Source organism: Corvus kubaryi, unplaced genomic scaffold, assembly GCF_017639235.1.
Source record: "Corvus kubaryi isolate FWS band 111438036 unplaced genomic scaffold, C.kubaryi_AGA036_p1.0 37308, whole genome shotgun sequence".
NCBI classification, from domain to species: Eukaryota; Metazoa; Chordata; class Aves; order Passeriformes; family Corvidae; genus Corvus; species Corvus kubaryi.
This window is the reverse complement of record NW_024581096.1, coordinates 6,543,379-6,563,518: the sequence shown is the minus strand read 5'-3', so window position 1 is coordinate 6,563,518 and position 20,140 is coordinate 6,543,379. Positions and strand designations below refer to the sequence as shown.

At 40.8% G+C, this 20,140-nt stretch overlaps 1 protein-coding gene across 5 annotated transcripts in view; it reads right to left on the bottom strand.

The window, feature by feature from the left end:
• The window catches only part of ARL15 (ADP ribosylation factor like GTPase 15), a 251,984-nt gene that overhangs the window by 219,634 nt on the left and 12,210 nt on the right, over positions 1 to 20,140 (bottom strand). The gene's annotated exons all lie outside the window — the stretch shown is intronic.

Below are 20,140 nucleotides of genomic sequence, written 5' to 3'. Positions count from 1 at the left end.
CCCCACCCCCCCCCCCACCCCACCCCCCCCGCCCCCTCCCGCCGCGCCCCCCCTGCCCCCCCCCCCCCCCGGGCGGGGGGGGGGGGAGGGAAATAATCAAACCAACAGATAATAACCAAAGAGTCACAGAGAACTTTTAGCAGTCAGTAGCTTACAGAAGACACAGCCTCACAAGGGCTTAGACAAGGAATTGGCTTAAAAGGAGGACCGTTAAAAAAAAAAAAGAAGAGAATAAAAAAAAAAGAAGGGAAGTAAGAACAGAAAGAGAACAGAAGGAAACTTCATAGACATTCCTACTAACATCTTGCAGACCAAGAACTTGAGGCAGTAAGCACTAAATTTGTAACAAAAGAAACCACCATAGAAGAGGCAAAGAAAGGACGAGTGCACATTGCATGCATACACCTCTTCAGTCTCAGAATCCTCCCCAAATCTACTGTCTATACAAAACAGAGGGGCAGTAATACAGAACGATTTTGATCCACAGACAAAACAGCTTAGCTTGAGTGTCTCAAGTGACCTTTCATTTAGAAAGAGTCTAAGAAGTAGAAGGCTAAAATATGATTTCATCGAAGCAGGTGACTGAATGAAGCAGAAGTTGAGCCACAGAAATGCAAAAATAAGCACATAAATCCCTAACATCAGGTGAGGCAAATGTAGAAGGCAAAACACAAAGCCCTTACCAGCACTGACAGAGAAGGTAATCTGGGCTCCCCTCAACAATTCAGACACTTATAAGAAAGAATTAAGCATTATAAACTAGTCCTGACTAGAAGGAGAAACCACTTCTGCTGAGACAAGATGGTCCACTTCAAAGGAATTATACGAGAAACTAGCAAACCTATAGGGATAGCCAGGAGCAGTATTGATGTGAGTATTATCTGAAATTTAACTAGGAAAGACAAAAGCGAGGAAAAGGAAACATCCCAGCTAGTTAACTTTACAGAATAAGATAATATAGGAAAATACATAAGAATAAAAATCTACGAAGCTTGTTGTATGGCAACACCACTCAAAGTGAGAAACAATTTAATACAAACTATGCTGCCAAAAAAAGCCCAACCAACCAAAACCAACTGTGCCTAAATTCACTCCCACAGTTTTAAATCTGAAGACACCCCAGTGATTCAACACTAGCCTGTCTGAACAAAATGTTATAAAATGTCAACAAGATTGACAAGCATTTCTTCCCTGCCTTCATACAAAGGTATTTCCCAACTCTCCTATCATAGCCAATCTAAGGTTTTACTATTTTCTTCAGGTTACATCAACCATGATCTGCCCTCAAGGAAGGACAGTATCTCCAAGATGAAGATTAAACAGTCAAGCATACTGCCAGAATTAGAAGCAGTTTCACATTTTGCTACTGCCTGTCTGTTAAATCTGTCTATGGTAGCTTCACAAAGGATTTCCCTGCTGCTATGTATAAAGCGCATATCAGCAAGAGTGATTTGACTATATGGAACAAACCACAGATAAGCGACTCAGCAGGCACATTTAAACAAAACAAAAATAAGGGGGCTTAAAGTGATAGAGTGATTATTGTTACAATAAATCAGCATGCAGTTTTTGAGGACAGTGTTCATTAAACTTGTATCCACCTGCAGAACAGGAATGCTCTAAAAAGACAGAATCTAAGTATTTGTTTTAGCAACATGGTATGTACGAGAAGTCTCTACGCCAGTACCTGAGCACCTTCTTGCTCAACCCTGAATATTTTGCAAAGTGTTGAAAAAAGTCAGAATGATTTTTGATTAAGAACAAAAAATAAATAAATAAATAGATTACTGTTAGCAAAAAGAAATTACAACACCTTGGAAAAAGAGGTTTTAAATACTTCTTAAATTGTATGAATTCTTCTTAAGCACTGTCCGGAAACTAATGAAAGAACTGTTTCTGAAAGGAAACTACATTTCCCAATATACAAGAAGTTGTGTGTGAGAAAGCTCCACCAAAGTAAGTTTGTATTGAATTATTATTTATATCTACATCCTGTTTAGCCATTTAGAAAACAAAAAAGTTTAGCTCATGTTCTATAGACGCCTTTGTGTAAAGCTTTAAAAAGGCTTCTGCTAAAATAGGGAGGGCCCCCATACTTATATCCTCCAATTCACACTCTGTGGCAACTCAGAGCTTTCAACCTGGATTTCCCCAACAAAAATAAAGTCATCCTTATCATTTCCTCATGAAGCAGTTGGTTTTAAGCTTTAAACAAAGAAATATAAAGGCAATATTGAAAAAAATAGTCATGTTATTGTTTATAGGTCTAGGTAACTTGATCAAAATACTTGACTAAGACAAAACTAAGTTTTGCCAGAGAAGGCTATTATTTGCCATGCTATAGCACTACTTTTCTATGCCTTTCTGCATGTTCCCAAGACTCATAACCCTTGAAAAAGGCAGAATTGGGCACAGAGACTGCCTAAGGACCCTTTCCTGGCTTTATTATAGCAGCACCGCACTGAAATGTCATTGAGGTTTGCTTGCACTTGCCTACTTAAAGTGACAGGTTACCTCAAAAAGTTACAGCTTACATTCAGGTATTCCTCATCCTCACCTTTTTTTACAGGACACAAGGTACTCCAGATACAGACACTCATCTGATACAAACTGTACATTTGTTTCACATTCTGGTTGCACAAAATGTGCAGGCACACAGCTAGCACAGGACACCTCTGGACCCATATATAACTGCTGTTAATTTCTTTTATTATTATTGTTGGCATCAAGTAGAATGTCATATACTAGAATAACCCTGTATTTCAGCACAAGAAATACAATTTGTAATTCAAGTTATATACTGTATTTCTGTAAAAGAAGACCAAAAGAAGCCTTATCTGCTGGGGCATGGGGGAGGAAAAAACCCCAACAAGTTCCAAAAAACCACACCAAGCCAAATCAACCCTCAAAAATATTGAATCACAGCTGAAGTCCTCAACACACAGAGCATGTTTCTTTAAATTACCTTAATGCCACAGTCACTGTAAATACATTTCATACTATTAACCACCATTATGAGCATTCTGCTTTCACACATTTTGAAAAAAATATGTATGATGCTGAGTTCTACAAATATAATGTTTTCTTTCAGAATTACAAAGGTACTTCTAAGACAGAAATTGCATATAGCCATCTGCTCAAATTATTAGATAATTGTCTCATGTGACATCATTGAAAACAAGCTGACTTGTATACTTGGGCTTTACTTGAAATAAATATGCCATTCAAAATTAAATATTATAAGAATATCTAACAATTCAATCTACTTCTGTTTTAATTTTACAGAACAGGAACAAGCCCAAAACCAAATTATTTACAAATGTTACTCAAAAATATGCCAATAGAAATGCGTTGTTTGAAAATTAGTTTTCATTCCTGTGGTTTTCATTTTTCTGGGTTTGGTTTTACTCCATTTGAGGACTTATTCCACACTTCCACCATGTAATTTAAAAAAAAAAAAAGTATTTTTTACTTCTCCCTAAACAGCTTACTGCTGCTTCTCCTTGCTCTTGAACTTCATTCTGCTTCGGTTTTAAACAGGGGAATTAACATCAAGTTTCCTACAAAATGGAGAAGTCAAACATTAATTTCACCTCATAAGACAGTTAGGACCTGATGGTCAGAAACTGTTTACGGATATTTCAAAGTGAGGAGAGTCTAAAACCAGCTGCACAGTACCTTGTCTTGTAAACATACCAAAACAGCTCAATTTGACATAGCTCAGCTTTGCCATTTTGATAGTGACAGCACTGAAAATCACATTACTTGGTAAGGATTGCTATTTGCCCCTTCAGGGGCAATCCAAAACTGGTGGGGGAAATCAAGAAAGTCTCCTCCATAAAAAATTACTACTAACTGATTTTAAACTTCTAACTCAGGTAAGTAGTACCATATCATTAAACTACAAATTAAGAGAAAACCTAGAAAACTGATAATTTTGTAATTTAATGCTCTGTTACCAAAACATTAAGTTACAAAAAATAGCAAGAACTGTCTGAAGATAAAGTTGACAAGAGCCCTGGTACTGACAGCCAATCATTGGCCTCTGGTGACTTGCAACCAGAATGTGAAACAAACATATATTTAGCAGCAAAAAAGAAAGAAAAAAAAGAAAGAACACTGCATTTCATAAAAATCACATACATTTACTCAGTCCTATAGACACATTCCCAAGTTTTAGAAACTTCCTGAGTGTTAAATCACAAATAGAATGAGTTCTCTCCATAAAAGACCATAGTAAACAGCTTCACTGGAGTTATTTGGTCTATAATAATACAAAAATAATAAAACTGAGTACTAAAACAAAAATAACTGATTAAATAAAGTAAATAAATAAATAAGAGGGAGAGTGACAAGGGGCAATGGCTTTAAACAAAAAAGAGAAGAGGTTTAGTTAGATGTTAGGAAGAAATTCTTTACTGTGAGGCTGGTGAGGCACTGGAACAGGTTGCCCAGAGAAGCTGCAGATGCCCCATCCCTGAAGTGTTCCAGGCCAGACTGGAGGGAGCTTGGAGCAGCCTGTGGAAGCTGTCCCCGTTCATGGCAGGGCTGTTGGAACTGGATGATCTTCTAAGGTTCCTTCCACTGTTGGAAATGATACCAAGTTTAAAAATTTTTATATAACTTTAGTCAGGGGTTTTGTTCACCTTTGCCCACAGGGAAAGGAATTGAAGTTTCTTTCCAAAGGACTGTTTCACCAATCGAGGTCTGATGAGCTTAACATCTGAGTAGACTGGGAGTAACACAGAAGATACATAAAAGATAATGACCATTAACGAACATCAACTCCAAACATCACCCCTGGTATGGCTGGAGTCTCCTGATCTGAAAAAGACAGATAAGAGAATGAAGAATGAGAACCTAATTAACATTGAAGGCAAAGGGATCAATAGCCAACAGGACACTAACAACTGTGTAACCTGGGACTAATGAACATTGAATCAATAAATTTCTCTGGGTTTTGGCTGTATAAGTATATGAAAAATACAGTAAAAATTATGTGTGATGGAATTATTTTCTCTGCACAACCAAGGCAATGTGTGGATGAAATTATTTCTGTTGCATATCCTGGCCAGAACAACATCCTGGCCAGAATAAAGTAATGCCTTAATACTCTAACACTAAAAACGTTGGAGACTTTCTGCTTCTCCTGCAGTTTCAGTGACACCAACACAAGCCTTCCTATGATTCTATGAAATGCAAGTATTTAAGGACTGAAATCTAATTACATAGCAAGTCATATTGCCTGTAAACCAAATACCATCCAATGATGGAAGCATTTTGAAATGGGGTTTTTTGTTCTAAGTTTACTATTATACATAGGAAACAATCTTAGAATCATTTGGGTTAGAGAAGATTTTTATGATCTTTAAATCCAAGCATTAACCCAGCACTGCCAACTCAACCACTAAAACATGTCCCTTAATGCCATATCTACAGATCTTTTAAATACCCCCAGGGTCAGTGAATCAACCATTTGCCTGGGAAGCCTGTTCCAAAACCTGACCACCCTTTCCATGGTGGTATTTTGATGGCAGATATTAGTGGATATTAAGAGCAAATGGTGGATATTAGGAACACATTTTCCTAATATCCACACTAAACTTCCCCTGGCATAGATTGAGGTCATTTCTTATCATACTGCTTGTTAGCAGAGAAGAGGCCAACCCCCACCTGGCCACAAACTCCTTTCAGGCAGTTGTAGAAAGTGATAAGGTCACCCCTGAGCCTCCTTTTCTCCAGGCTAAACACCCCCAGCTCCCTCAGCTGCTCCTCACAGGACTTGTGCTCCAGACCCCTCCCCAGCTCCCCTGACCTTCTCTGGACTCCCTCCAGCAGCTCAGTGTCTTTCTTGCAGTGAGGGGCCCAGAACTGGACACAGCACTCGAGGTGTGGCCTCACCAGTGCCCAGTACAGGAGGACAATCCCTGCCCTGGTCCTGCTGGCCACACTATTGCTGATCCAGGCCAGGATGCCCTTGGCCTTCTTGGCCACCTGGGCACACCCTGGCTCATGTTCAGCTGCTGTCACCAGCACCCCCAGGTCCTTTCTGGCCCCTCTGTCCCAGCCTGTGCCGCTGCCTGGGGTTGTTGTGACCCAAGGGCAGGACCCAGCACTCGGCCTTGTTGAACCTCACACCATTGGCCTCAACCCATGGATCCAGCCTGTCCAGATCCCCCTGCAGAGCCTTCCTGCCCTCCAGCAGATCAACACTCCTGCCCAGCTTGGTGTCATCTGCGAAGTGACTAAGGGTGAACATGATCCCCTCATTCAGATCATTGATAAAAATATTAAACAGGACTGGGCCCACTACAGAGCCCAGGGGAACCCCACCCATGACCGGCCACCGGCTGGATATAACTGCACTCACCAACACTCTCTGGGCCCAGCCATCCAAGGCAGTTTTTAATCCAGCAGAGTGCACCTGTCCAAGCCATGGGCTCTCAGCTTCTCCAGGACAATGATGTGGGAAATGGTGTCAAAGACTTTACTGAAGACCAGGTAGACGACATCCATGGCCTTTTCTTCAACCACTAGATGGGTCACCTTCTCGCAGAAGGATAACAGGTTGGTTAAGCAGGATCTGCTCTTCCTAAACCCATGCTGCCTCAGACTGATCCCCTGGTTGTCCTGTACATGCCACATGATGCCACTCAAGATGATCTGTCCCATGACCTTCCCTGACTGAATACTGTCACTGTAAAAATCATCCCAGCTGCTTCAGAAGAAGCACTGAGTCAACACTGGTAAGTGTCTTAAGACAGGAAAGAAAAAACATTGAATCTGTGCTGTGGTTTCTTCCATTATTCTAAGAACACCCACAAATACATAAATGTTATTTCTCCTGTCAAATAAAATCAAGTGCTAACATTAGTTAAGTTCATCTTCAAATACTCTTTCCTTGACAGAAGGAAGAGTGCCTACCCAGTAGGTGATGTTCATCACACAATTTAATATGTTCAGCATGAAAATAATAAGCTGCTTCTTGTTACAGCGGGGATTACTGCAACAGGCTTATTTCAAACCAGGAGTCCCGTGGAAATGAAGTATATATGGACAGATTCGTGGTAGATGTTTCAGAGATGTTTATTTCTCCAGCCACATGGCCGGGGCTCTGCTCAGGAACTCCTCAGTCACGGGACCCCAGGGTCCTTGGCCACCCTGGGGAACACAAACCAACCCATGGGAAATGAGGCTGAGCAGGGACAGGGAAACCCCGTGTCTCCCCCCCAGGGCCCCTCTCCCAGGGCTCCATGCCAGGGGAGGAGACCCCAACAGATTCTGACTGCCCTTTTTATTGAAGTAAATAAGGCAAATGAGACACACAAACTTGTGTAATCTGCCATACGACCCACTCCTCATTGTAGTTATGTATCTGGGGTTCTCTACAGAATGACCCATCCGTTAATCTACAGAAAGCTGAAAAAGCATGTGAAAGCAATTTTCAAACAACAAAGGAAGAGACTTTTTTTTTTCCTTTTTTCTGTCTGTAAGACAAGAATGATAGAATGGTTTGGGTTGCAAGGGACCATTAAAATCATCTACTTCCAACCTCCCTGCCATGAGCAGAGACAGCTTGCACTAGACCAGGTGGCTCAAAGCCCCACCTAACCTTGCATTAAAAAGTTTAAACTGAAGCAAGAAAGATTAACAGGAGATTTAGGCTAAATCTTAGAAAAATAGTGTGTAGAAAATAGGGCTAGTTGAGCCCAGGAAGAGTTTGCCAGAAGAGATTATGGAAACTGATGTGGGTTTTTTTTAGAGAAGCATTCTGGTCAGAACTGGTTTGGTCACAGTTCATCCTGCTTTTGAGCCAGGAATTAATTAGATGACTCTCACTCCTTTCAGCTCTATTTGTTATTATTTTATCATGTGAACATGAAAAACGGAAACATTTGTGCATTAACAGAGACTCCCTGTTTCTGAGGCCTCTTATACTTTACCAGTCTGTGCCACAAAGTCTTGCATCAGCAACACATAAATCCATTAAGTCATCTATCTATAAAACACTTTTCTCAATTAAGCCCTTCTTTTAAAATGTATTTCAGCCTTGTCACACTCAAAACAGCTATTGAAAAAGACCTTTACAGAAAGACTTTTTTTGATATCCCAAATTAATTTTGCAAAGCCCCTCCAAGACTCAAGCCTACTCTTCAAATAAGGAGTCTGTTTTCAGTACAAAACACAGACAAAGCCAACAGAAAATTACTTAAGTCAGTTTAAGAGCTAAGGAACACAGCAGTGTCCAGTGCCTAAAGAGTAACACAAAGACCTGCAATAGTTCAACATACTGCGCATATAGTAGTAAAAATTTATATACCACTTCTATAATTTCTTTTTAGTCCTCCACTGAGTAGCTTTTCCTTCTTAAGAAGTCCTTCCTTGCGCAGCTGTTACAGTAAGCAGGCAATACACACACTGAAATATAACAGAAGCAGCTTTTCTTAACAAAAATATTCCAGCAATGAGGGAAACAGGGAATCAAAACCAGGAAATCTTGAGCCCTGGTCACACACAATATCACAGTTAGCATCTATGGGAAAAAAATGATTACCTCATTAGAATCAGATGCTAAGAGAAAAAAATATGTCAGCTTACCTGGTGCACCTATCTCACATAAAACAGCCTTGTAAAGAAAGTTTGAAAGAGGTCAGAGGAGGACAGAGAAGTGACAACATGAAATCAAGTGGCATTCTTTGCAATATTATTCAAGAACTTGAGCAAATTACTAACATCTTCCTTCCTCAGAAAAGAGCTTCCCACACTACAGAATTTTTAAAGAGAAAATCCTTAACTCCTACAAAAGAAGTCACAAAACTTTTCTCTTTTCTCAATCCCATGCTAGAATTCGCAAACTAATTTGCACAACAGATTCTTTCTAATTATGTTCTAATTTCAATGGTAAAAGAGCAGGAGGCTAATATAAGTATTCAAATGCTCTGACACCAATCACCCAAGGCACGCACTGTGATGCGGAACCACAAGATCTTGTGTAGAAGCTGCTGTGGAGCATCAGCAAATTCTTTACATTTTACACCTCAGTTTACCCTGCTGAAAAACAAAATAGCTTGTGTCTCATTGGAAGTTTGAAAGTTGAGCCACTATCTGTCAGATTTGGGAATACAAGCATATGGAATAATAAAACCATCATTAGGAAGAGTTCCACAGGCATTTCCAAATACATTCAGATTTTGTAATTACTAAGAGCTTTATTAATATGCTCCATCTAGATCTGATTTATCAACCACTAAATTATTATTGGAGAGTGATAGCTTATAAAAGATTAATTAATGTTACATTACAGGCTCAGCACAACACACACCTAAAACCACAGTTTCTTTTATTGTGGTTTTCTTGTTCATTATCCAATAGTCCTAGAGCTTCAGTTCAGCATAGTTTACTCCACAGCAGTTGTTTTTTGGGTTTTCTAGTTGTTTGGGGTTGAGTTTTGCTTGTTTCTTTCTTTCTTTTTTTCTTTTTTTTAAAAATATACATTTTGACCTTCTTATTTATGGGTTATTTGGATTTAAAACCCAATTTTATGACCCCTCTATTATTCTTTCCTGCAAGGCTGAGGTCCAAGATTAGGGGTTCTCATCCACTGTGGCCATTGCTTTTTAATTTGGCATGATAAGGTATGTATTTCCACACTTCATCCCTTTCAGAGTCATCTTCTTGTTCGAAGTCAAGTGAAATGTCACCATGAAAAGCATTTTAGAATCACTGAAACCAAGAGTTACTTCCTTCTAATATCTCACAATATGGCCCAATCTGCTCATAAACCTCTCTTAGTAGATTCATTCTCTTCCACAGACAATAAATTCAAGTAGAGAAAAAAACAACACACAACTCTCATGAAGAGCAAGGCAAAAGCACCTGAAACACAAATCTTGATGTCAATAACCAGAAGTCTTTGTCAAGTCTTAGTGAACATATTTGCTTCACTTTCCCTTCATGGTTCCACATCTTTTGCCTATACAGATTCAACTTCACAACAAATCCCACCTCTTTTTCCACACACAGACAAGAAGTGCACTTGGCAAGACCTTGCATGGTTTCCAAATACACTGATGTGTTTGATGTAATCCCTGTCCGCCTGTAGCCTGCTTGTCACAGCACAGACTTGAGTCAATATTGATCAGAGTAGCAACCTCTGTTGGGGCTCTAGATACAACCCTATACAGAGGGGTTATTACTTACACATATGTATTACAGAGAATTGCACTGGAATGTCTTCCACTCAACCCAAGATGACAACAAAATGAAGTACGCAGATCTTCAAGACAATGCTAACACAGGCCTGGTTAAGAAACATAATCTCACATGTTTTGGAAATGTGTGCACTTTCAGAATTGGGGTACAAATAATCATCTTCCGTTAGGGTAAAGTGTATGTTTACACTGACTACATTACAATGTAAAGAGTGGATAAAAAAATCCATTATTAATGGAATTTGAGGCAAAGATAAGCAAAAAAGATGGGTTGTGGGTTTTGCCTGAGATGCAACATTTGTTACTGTTGGGGACATCTTTCACTAGACCAGGTTGCTCAAAGCCCCATCCAGCTTACCCTTGAACACTTCCAGGGATGGAGCATCTACAGCTTCTCAGGGCAAACTGTCACAGGGCTTCACCATCTTCAAAGCAAATAATTTCTCTCTAATATCTGTTACAGCGGGGATTACTGTAACACGCATATATCAAACCAGGAGTCCCATGGAAATGAAGTATATATGGATAGATTCATGGTAGATGTTTCAGAGATGTTTATTTCTCCAGCCACATGGCCGGGGCTCAGCTCAGGAACTCCGCAGTCACGGGACCCCAGGGTCCTTGGCCACCCTGGGGAGCACAAACCAACCAATGGGAACGAGGCTGACCAGGGGCAGGGAAACCCCGTGTCTCCCCTCCAGGGCCCCTCTCCCAGGGCTCCATGGCAGGGGAGGAGACCCCAACACCTCACCCGTTTTATTTTAATAAAAGGAGAATGAAAACGACTGGATAACAAGAACAGTTTCAAGACAAAACAAGCCACCCTCCTAAGTCTTTAAATGTCCAAACAGATTCTCTGGAACATTTTAGGGCTGACAGAAGGGAGACAGAACTCTCCGGGAATGCTTTGTGGGGAAACTGAGGCAGGAGAGGGTTTAATTTCTTCCCTCCCCCTTTTCATCCCCCCCTCGGCATTGGAGAGGAATTGTAGGGAAATGGAATTGTATAGGGAAGCCATGGGGTGAAAAACAGATTAGGAATAAACTGGGGATAGGGTAAACTTAGGAAAGGGTTCATATTGGGTATAGGGTAAAAGGGGAAAGTAGGCTGTGGGTAGGGAAATTGCTGGGATGGATATTGTTTATTATTTTGTGCACAACGGCTGCCTTTGACTGGAATACCTCCAGGCCCAGTAACATTTGCTGCTTGTAAACCCTTCTTTCCTTGCACTATATCAAATTGTACAACTTCCCCATCTCCTACACTTTGCAGGTAATTTTTAGGGTTATTCCTTTTAATGGCAGTTCTATGGATGAATAGATCTTCCCCTGTATCATCTCGTGTTATAAATCCATAGTTGTTTTTTACATTGTACCATTTCACAGTTCCTGTGACTTTCGTGGCTACAACTCCTCCTATCACGTGCTTGCGTGTTCGCCGTGGTTGCCGGTCCCGCGTGGCCACCGCCTCGCCGACTCCAACGTCTCGGCCGGGCCCCCGCGTTGCGGCAGCTCCGCGCTCTCCAAGTGGCACTGCTCCGGCGCGTGTCTGGGCTCTGCGGGGCCCCACGTTGCCATCGCCACTGGCCCCGTGCCCTGTGAGCGGTTCCACTCTGCCAACTCCACGCTGCTTTGAGAGCGGCCCCGTTCCGGCTTGGCGCTGCGCAGCTTCTCGTGTCGCTGTGGAAACCGCCGCTTCTCCCTCCGCAGGGCTCTCCGAGCCGTGTGCTCAGAGTGGCCTGCCACGCCGATGCCCGGTTCCTGGCTGCTCGTGGCCTGCGGCACCCGTGGCGCCTGCGGCATTGCTCCCTCACTCGCGGTCGCGTGGCTGGGGACCCCGAGACAGGGATGGGGTCCGCGATAAGGCGCGCGCTCCCGAGGGGGCCGGGCGCATCCAGCGCAGGCACCTCCGCCGGCGTGTGCCACAGGGATGGCGGCCGCGCGATAAGTATGATCTTCTGCTTTAGGGGTAATGGGACCATACAAATGCTCCTCAAGAGCTTCCCTGATTATAAGGTATGCACGGAAAGCTTCTCTTTGATCTCCTACTTTATCCCAGATCTCGTCCCAGAAACACCCCTCACAAGATTCAGGAGGTTCGATATCAAAAAGTAAGTCTCGAGAAATATAGGAGAACCTTTTGAAAAGCCAGATGAAAAAAATGTTCTAGATCTCCCGGTTGCATTACTTTTTTGTTTTGTTGTTCAAGGATTCCTCTTACTTCTAGATACTTTTTCTATGGCTCAGAGAGCCCCATTTCCCACGATTCTTCCATCGTCCAGAGAGACTATCCAAACCAAGATGAGAAGAGAGGTCTAGAGTGGTTATTTTACTCACGAATCTTCCTCAGGGATCAGTGTCCTGCCCGCATTCCTCCACCAGTTTGTTACAGCGGGGATTACTGTAACACGCATATATCAAACCAGGAGTCCCGTAGAAATGAAGTATATATGGACAGATTCGTGGTAGATGTTTCAGAGATGTTTATTTCTCCAGCCACATGGCCGGGGCTCAGCTCAGGAACCCCGCAGCCACAGGACCCCAGGGTCCTTGGCCACCCCGGGGAACACAAACCAACCAATGGGAAATGAGGCTGACCAGGGGCAGGGAAACCCCGTGTCTCCCCCCCAGGGCCCCTCTCCCAGGGCTCCATGGCAGGGGAGGAGACCCCAACAAATATGTAATCTAAATTTTCCCTCTTTCAGTTCAAAGCCATTCCCCCTTGTCCTATCATTACATGCCCTTGTAAAGTCCCAGTTGCAGCATGGAAACATGTTGCCTTGTTTTGAAAAAGAAACCATTGGAAGAATATGGATCTGTTCAAAAACATGGTGCCTGCATGTGCTCAAGGCTAAAATGAAGTTTTGAAAATGCTACTGAGCAGCTACTCTCTGTTCTGGCATCTGCATCTTGTTGAAAGCCCAGGAAACATATAGCAGACTTGTGTGTCCCTCTCTTAACTGACACTTTGATTTGGAGAACAGGAGGAGAAAGTGGGACATTTCATTCCACTGGCTGCTGTTGCTTTCCTTACACTAATAAAAAAAAAAACTCTTTCAGATGAGAAGCTCTGTGGGAATGGATCTGAAGATTCACCAACCTTGTTTTTTCTGTAATGTGTAAGGTCCCAGTATATGAATCAAGAAGCATTTTGACAATGCACACAGTGAGATTTTTTTGGGTTGTCCTGTGCAGCGCCAGAAGTTGGACTCAAATGATCCTTGCGGGTCCCTTTCAACACAGGACATTCCATGACAAAATAACTGCACAACAAATAATTTGTGTTCATGAGGTCTTGAAGACACCAGAAAGATTGAGTGAAACAAGGTAGGTGTAGCACTTTCACCAGTAGCATTAAATAAAGCTAAAAAAATTGAAGTCGTAAGTTTGGAAAGCCTTGGGAAATGCTTTAGAAAGCATTGCTGAAAACAGAGGTACTAGAGATTTGCCTGCATTGACACAGGCAATTGTGACAATACCAGGAACAGAATTTTAAAATCTTGGTTACAACATACCATGTGATAGCTGTATGTAGCCTTTGCTTCCCATGACAAAAGATATTCTTAAACCTAAAGGTCTATTGCCCAGAATGGCATTTGAGATCCTAGTAACAATTACTTACCTGAAAGCTTCCTTTTGAAATTTAAGTATATACAGACCTACCAGTGGAACCATAGTATGAATTTATGGCATCTATTAAACACTGTTGTTTTCTACTCTTAAACAACATAATACCCAGCAATATAAACCCAGTAAAAATTCAGTATAGTTTTGTACTATATAAATCCCTGCCATAAAAATGAAGTGGCACTCAAAAGGTTTCATATGACAGAATACAACTGGCTTTATGATTTGTGTGCAATATAATCAAACTGATCAAAATACAAACACTGTAATAGAAGGCAGATCTAAAAGCACTATCTACTTTAAAAGGCTCTAAAGGATGTTGTAGAACAGCCTTTCCAAAAGCATTTATGGATTTAATTACACATGCATACAATCTTAAACTACTTTGAAGACAGCACACTATAATTATAAAGAAGCTGTAGCAGCAGATATTCAGCAAACCACTTCGAAAACTAATTTCAACACCTGCGCAAACATTTTCAACTTTAAGATGAGAAGAAACATTAAAAACACCATGGATAGACATACAGTGATGGTGAGAATTAGAAATGTCTTTCTACCAAAAAAAAAAAAAGCTAACATGTGAACAGATTACATTTTGTGGCATTTGATACATTTCCTTTATTTTTAATCTACTATCCACTTGTATGACTTCTTCCCTTAACAGATACCTATTCTTGAACAAATGCAGGATGTCTTCAGAAAACAGAGTTGAACTATTTTCAGCAGCAATCATAATAGTAACTATCACTGATGCCCTCAGGATACAGGGCATGCATGTTCACAGGAAAAAGCAATCTTCTCTCATTCTAGGACAAACAGACAACTTTTGAGCTCACAATACAAAGTTTAAGACCTGCAGAACAAACTTTTCCCACTTCTGCTGTAATATGACATCTTGTGAAAGATGATTATTCTGCAAGAAGTGTAATTTCTAGTGCTCTGTGGTTGTCCAATTGCTGTTAAAGGCAAATACAGATTAAAAACAGTTTGTAATACATACTCAAAAGCAACACCATTTTTGGCAAGACTAGGACTAAAAAAAAACAGAGTAAAAAAACCTGCAACTGCATGCAAAATACTGTGAGTGGTATATATTACTGTTGGCCCCTATTTCCACTTGCAGATCACGATTAGATTCTTACTCATCCAGCTATACAAGGTAGAGGATGTGATTGAATGTGCACAGACAGCAGGGCATGCAACTTTGACCATAATCACAGGGAGTCTTCCATCACAACTTCCAATCACCCAGTCAGGAATCCTTGCAAATCAATTTGCTCTTTTGCACATCTCATTGCTATCCATACTCCCAACCTCTGCATTACAGAATGTGAAAGAAAAAAATTCACATTCACTGAAGAGCCATTTCTAGTCTTTTCATCCTCTCAATAATTCAAATGATACAGTGAACTACTAGATTTGTAATTTGCCATTAATTCAACAGGTTCCCCTGCTATCTTTCCAAATCCACAATCTCAGGGCACCTCAGATTTCAAACAGGTCATTTTTGTCATAGGAGATTGTCAGAATTTTGAATATCTTTACTTGGCAATGTACTTACAAATTACATTTTAAACCTATTATATTCAATTAAAATAATTTTTTAATATAAGTAAAGAGACTACTTTGCAAACTACACAAAAAAAGGATGCTCAGCAGAGGCCACTAGAAAAATTCCATGCTCATACCATCACCCCCTGCATCACTTGAGCCTGACAAGAGCAGTTTATTTTCCATGTGGAGCACCATGAAGGCAAAATACAACATTTTGACAACACATTACACAACTGTTTTCTGGACAGACAGCAAGACTGAGGATTAGGAATACTCACTTCCAAAGGGAAAATGCAAAACAGCACTTACGTACAGGATAACTAACCCCACAGCTTCGAGAAATGCAAATTGAACAGCACCTTGTCTGAACAGAAAAGATTGGAGTCTTTTTGTAATGATGATCTGGCCTTTTCCTCTTGTCCTCCCTAAAGCTAATGGCCTGTGGAACAGCCCTGCTGTCCTGTAGGGCAGGAATGAGCCATGGACAGCAGAGACAAATCAGATGGAACAAAACCTGTATTTGTAAAGGCCCTAGTCCAGGACAAAGCTCTATTCCAACCCAACAGAGATTCTGACAAAAATTAACAGGCTATTTTGGCAAACCATACCTTTCCAAGTGAAATCAATTACTAATTGTCAGAGGTTCTCAAAGAGCTGGAAATACAGTGTATATCACTGAATAGCCCAAGGAAGCAATGCTGTCGCAGCAGCACTGGCTGCACCAAGCTGCTGAGCTCTTTGAGCAGGGAACATGAGCTCTGGCCACAAGGAGAGACTGCTCAGCAATGACAGCACAGTTCACTTTAACCAACGAACTCTGTGGAAAGAAAGGGAAGAGAATTGTATTCTGATCTCACTCCTTTCCCAGCCTTGATGTTCTCCCCCTTCACCTGTCTTCACTTTCCTCATTTGAAAAAATGTTACAACTGTACCTTTATTTCAGGGAAAGTCTCATAGCTCATAGTAAAAAACCCACAGTATAGCTAAAATTCACATGCACAGTGACACATACGTCAAGAGTCTGCCGCTCTTTCTCCTGTTTAGGTTGCTAGCAACATAAATCACACCTAGCATGGTCCAAGCAGCTTGACTACAGATTTGCAACAACCAAGCAGGCATAGTCCCACCCAATCCAAGTCACTGCCAAGACCAGGGTGATAGCGAAAACCTTTTATTTAAGGCTGGAAGTTAAAAACATTTACACCTTTCCTTTCCAACAGTCTATCCACAGAATATCAGCAGTAACTGTGAATGGAATTATCCACATTTCCCCAAGGGTAGCACATAAAAGGACTTTTTCCTGCTGCACTTTTGTGCTTTTGTTTTGCAGCTCCTGTCAAGGACACGACATGGGAAAGGGAGGAGTAGACAGGATATGCTATATGAACACTGTTATTACTTTAACTTAGTATTTTCCAATGGGAAACCGTGGTGGGGGGGGGGGGGGGGGGGGGGGAAGTGTATATTAGGAAGCTTTCCATACTCTAACTCACAGGCTGGCTCCAGAAACCTCCCAGACATGTTCCCATGATTACCTCCTATTTCATGGCTGCCTTTAGTTGCTGCCTCAGTTGGTTTCTCTTCTTTTAAAAGCTTCCTCTCCACCACTTTATGAGTAAATGTTATTTCTGGTTTTTTGCTAACATCAGACAAACTCCTTAGCACAACAGCTGTTTCCAGTCAAATCGTTTCAAGACATGAATTTATCATTATAAACAAAGACAAATGTAAGTAAGTCCAAAGTAAACCAGAAAACTAAAAGCACATTTGCATCGTTAACTGTACTTACCATATATAAACTATAGCAAGCAAAGCTGTAAAAATGCATCATTTATTTCCACTTCTCAATGCGCAAATTCAAGCCAAGAGGCTACTAAAACTGAAATATCCACTACTCATGATTTTCAGGAAGGTGATGCCAACATTGATGCAACGTTGCTACAGTGCATCACTTTCGCCATACCCAGCGTCTTAAAGCAGAAAGATCTACAGAGAGCTTTTCATTATCCTTGTTTTGCTTTGAAACAAAATTATTTATCTATTGATGACATATTTTGAAAACAAAAAGAACTTACTTTTTAATTTCCTGAAACAGGAAAATGCATTTTCCAGTATTTTTACTTCTAATATACACCAGTAAATGACCATGCCACTAGGCCTCCTTAGGTATTTTTGCATGGTTCTCACCTCACACAGGCTTCTGTCCATTTTGCTGTCCAAAACAACAAGTGATGTGAAAATCACGTTTTGCATGTTCCTGCAGTCACATTTAAGGGTTAGGGACAGAACCTGTTCAAAAAAGCTTAAAATTATATGCAAATGGATGAAAAGAACAAAAGTCTCAAAGCCTAGTACAGAGTATCAGTGAACATTCTGGAGTATATGCATAGGCACCTAATCATGCACATAGTTTCCAAGGTGGAGTCCTAAATATGTATAAAGGTGGCAAGTGTCCTGACATAAAAATTGTTTTACAAGACAAAAAAATTTGGATTATTTTCCCTCTGAGGTTCATGTAGGTAGAATTCTCCATCATTATTTAACAGGACCTTTATCTGGTTAAGAAAATTAAATCAGAAACAGAAAGGAAATAAATTATAACCTTTGTTACAAGCTGCCATATGCTTACAATCTCCACAGTCACGCAGATTCACAAATTTATCTGCCTGTTCCCACACATCCAATTGACACATCTGATGCAGATACTAGTATGGTGGGAGAAGCAGAAACATGCACCTGAAAAACTGGTACTTCTGCCAGAAGCTACTAGCTATGTGAAACACATTGAGGTTTATTTTCATTGGTTGGTTGATTTCTTAATCCCAAAACCTTTCATTTGAGTTTATGGTAATGTTTTCCTTTTAGAATACACATCCATCAGTTTCAGATTCAGAGATGGGCATCCCATCTCTTCCTGTACTCTTGCAAAGATGTAGGTTTTCTCATAGCTCAAGACAACAAAGTTTTGACTTCTTAATCATGGCAGCACAGGCTGTTTTGCCGCAGATCACTATATAAACTCTTCCTCCATCTCATAATCTGTATGTCCCATAAAAACAGGAAGCCTATTTAATGGTGTAGTACAGGTGATGATGTAATGGGTGCTTTAGAGTGTTACTGATAAGCAGCTTGATAACAGACTAACAGTTGAGATGTCTGTAGTCCAAAGGACTAAAAGCCTTATTTGCAGCATTGTACCATGAGGACAAGGAAGTGTCCAAGTAACACAGTACAAGCTGAACAAATGGTGCTGCTAAGGACTGGCATCTGAGAGACTTCTTAGATTTTGCAGAAAAATCAATCCTAGCAAACAGAAAATCTATTGAATCTGCAAAACAGCATGCAGCAGAAAGCACAAGACACAAGGCATTAATTAAAAGGGAAATAGGAGCTGGAGTTTTGTGGTTTGCTCTTGACATCAGTATGGAGCACACAATACTTGCTAGCTGCCAGACTGCTGACATACCTGAGAAACAAAGCCAGTGACAGAGTTACAAGCATGAGCAGGACACGGTGCAGAGGCAGAAACTATCACACTATATTTCTGCACAGCTCTCACTTCAGCAGGCCTCTCTGTTTATTCTGATACCAAAGCTGTCCAAACCCACCAACCTGTCAGATCATCTGAAACTCACCCTTGCAATGACAGGCATTTTTATGTAAGCAAGTACTCTCTGCACCTAGCATTTTCCTAAATGAACTATTTTAACTTTCAAATGCACTTTACATTGGATCTGTGTCCTGCCTGCACAACTGTGGCCACAACTGTGCATCTCCAGATGCTCTGAAGTCTAGTCATCATCTTCCTCACTATCCTCCCTTAAGTACCAGCAGTCAGTGAAATCAATTTCTTTCAGCATTTTAACAAACCAAGCTAGCTCTTTTTATTTTGCAATTTAAAACACTAAATATTTTGCTGCCCAGAAGGTGAGAGTGAGATACCAGTTATACAACTATCACTCTAACTGCAGCTACCACAACTTAATAGGGCACTCCAGTATATAGACAACACTTAACCAATTTTAAACTAAAACAGAACTGATTACTGTCAGAGGATGTATTTTGTTGTACATTGTACCTGCTTATACCCAGGTCTGCAATACACACACATTTATACTTGGGACATTCCCTCAAATGAATTTGAACAGCTTACTCTAGCCTTCTAAAGAACTGGCAAACCATTCGAGTACCTTGCAGCCATTGAAACCTCATACTGTAACCCTGTTGATCCTTCAAGATAGTATACTCCTATCACATAGGGATTTTTAGAGAGAAAGTCTTCCTAAGAAATATAAATACCATAAAGAAATATGCCTTTGACTCTTCTACCATTTAGAAGACATTTAGATGTTGAAAACAGAAAGCAGGCAAATGTCATGGGAAAAAAAACTCAGTAAGATATTAAACACTACCTGGAACCAAATTCTATGAACAAAAGCAGATGCTAAGCTTTGAGATTCTGTCCTCAGGTAAGACTTACTGACGGCACATAGGCCTCATCACTGTTCAAAACTCACCTACACTTTTGACTGCATGAAGTGGTACATTCCAGGCTTCCTCCTGAGAAGTGGTAACAGAAGGAGCAGCATTCCCTCTCCAAAAGCTCCAGGATATGAAGCATGATTTGAGCAACAGAGTCTTATACATTGTGTAAGCTCTGTTTACACTACACATTATTGTAGTAGTGCAATTAATTTCTGCAAAACCCCATTCATCTAACTGTTCTCATCACTAATTAGAACAACT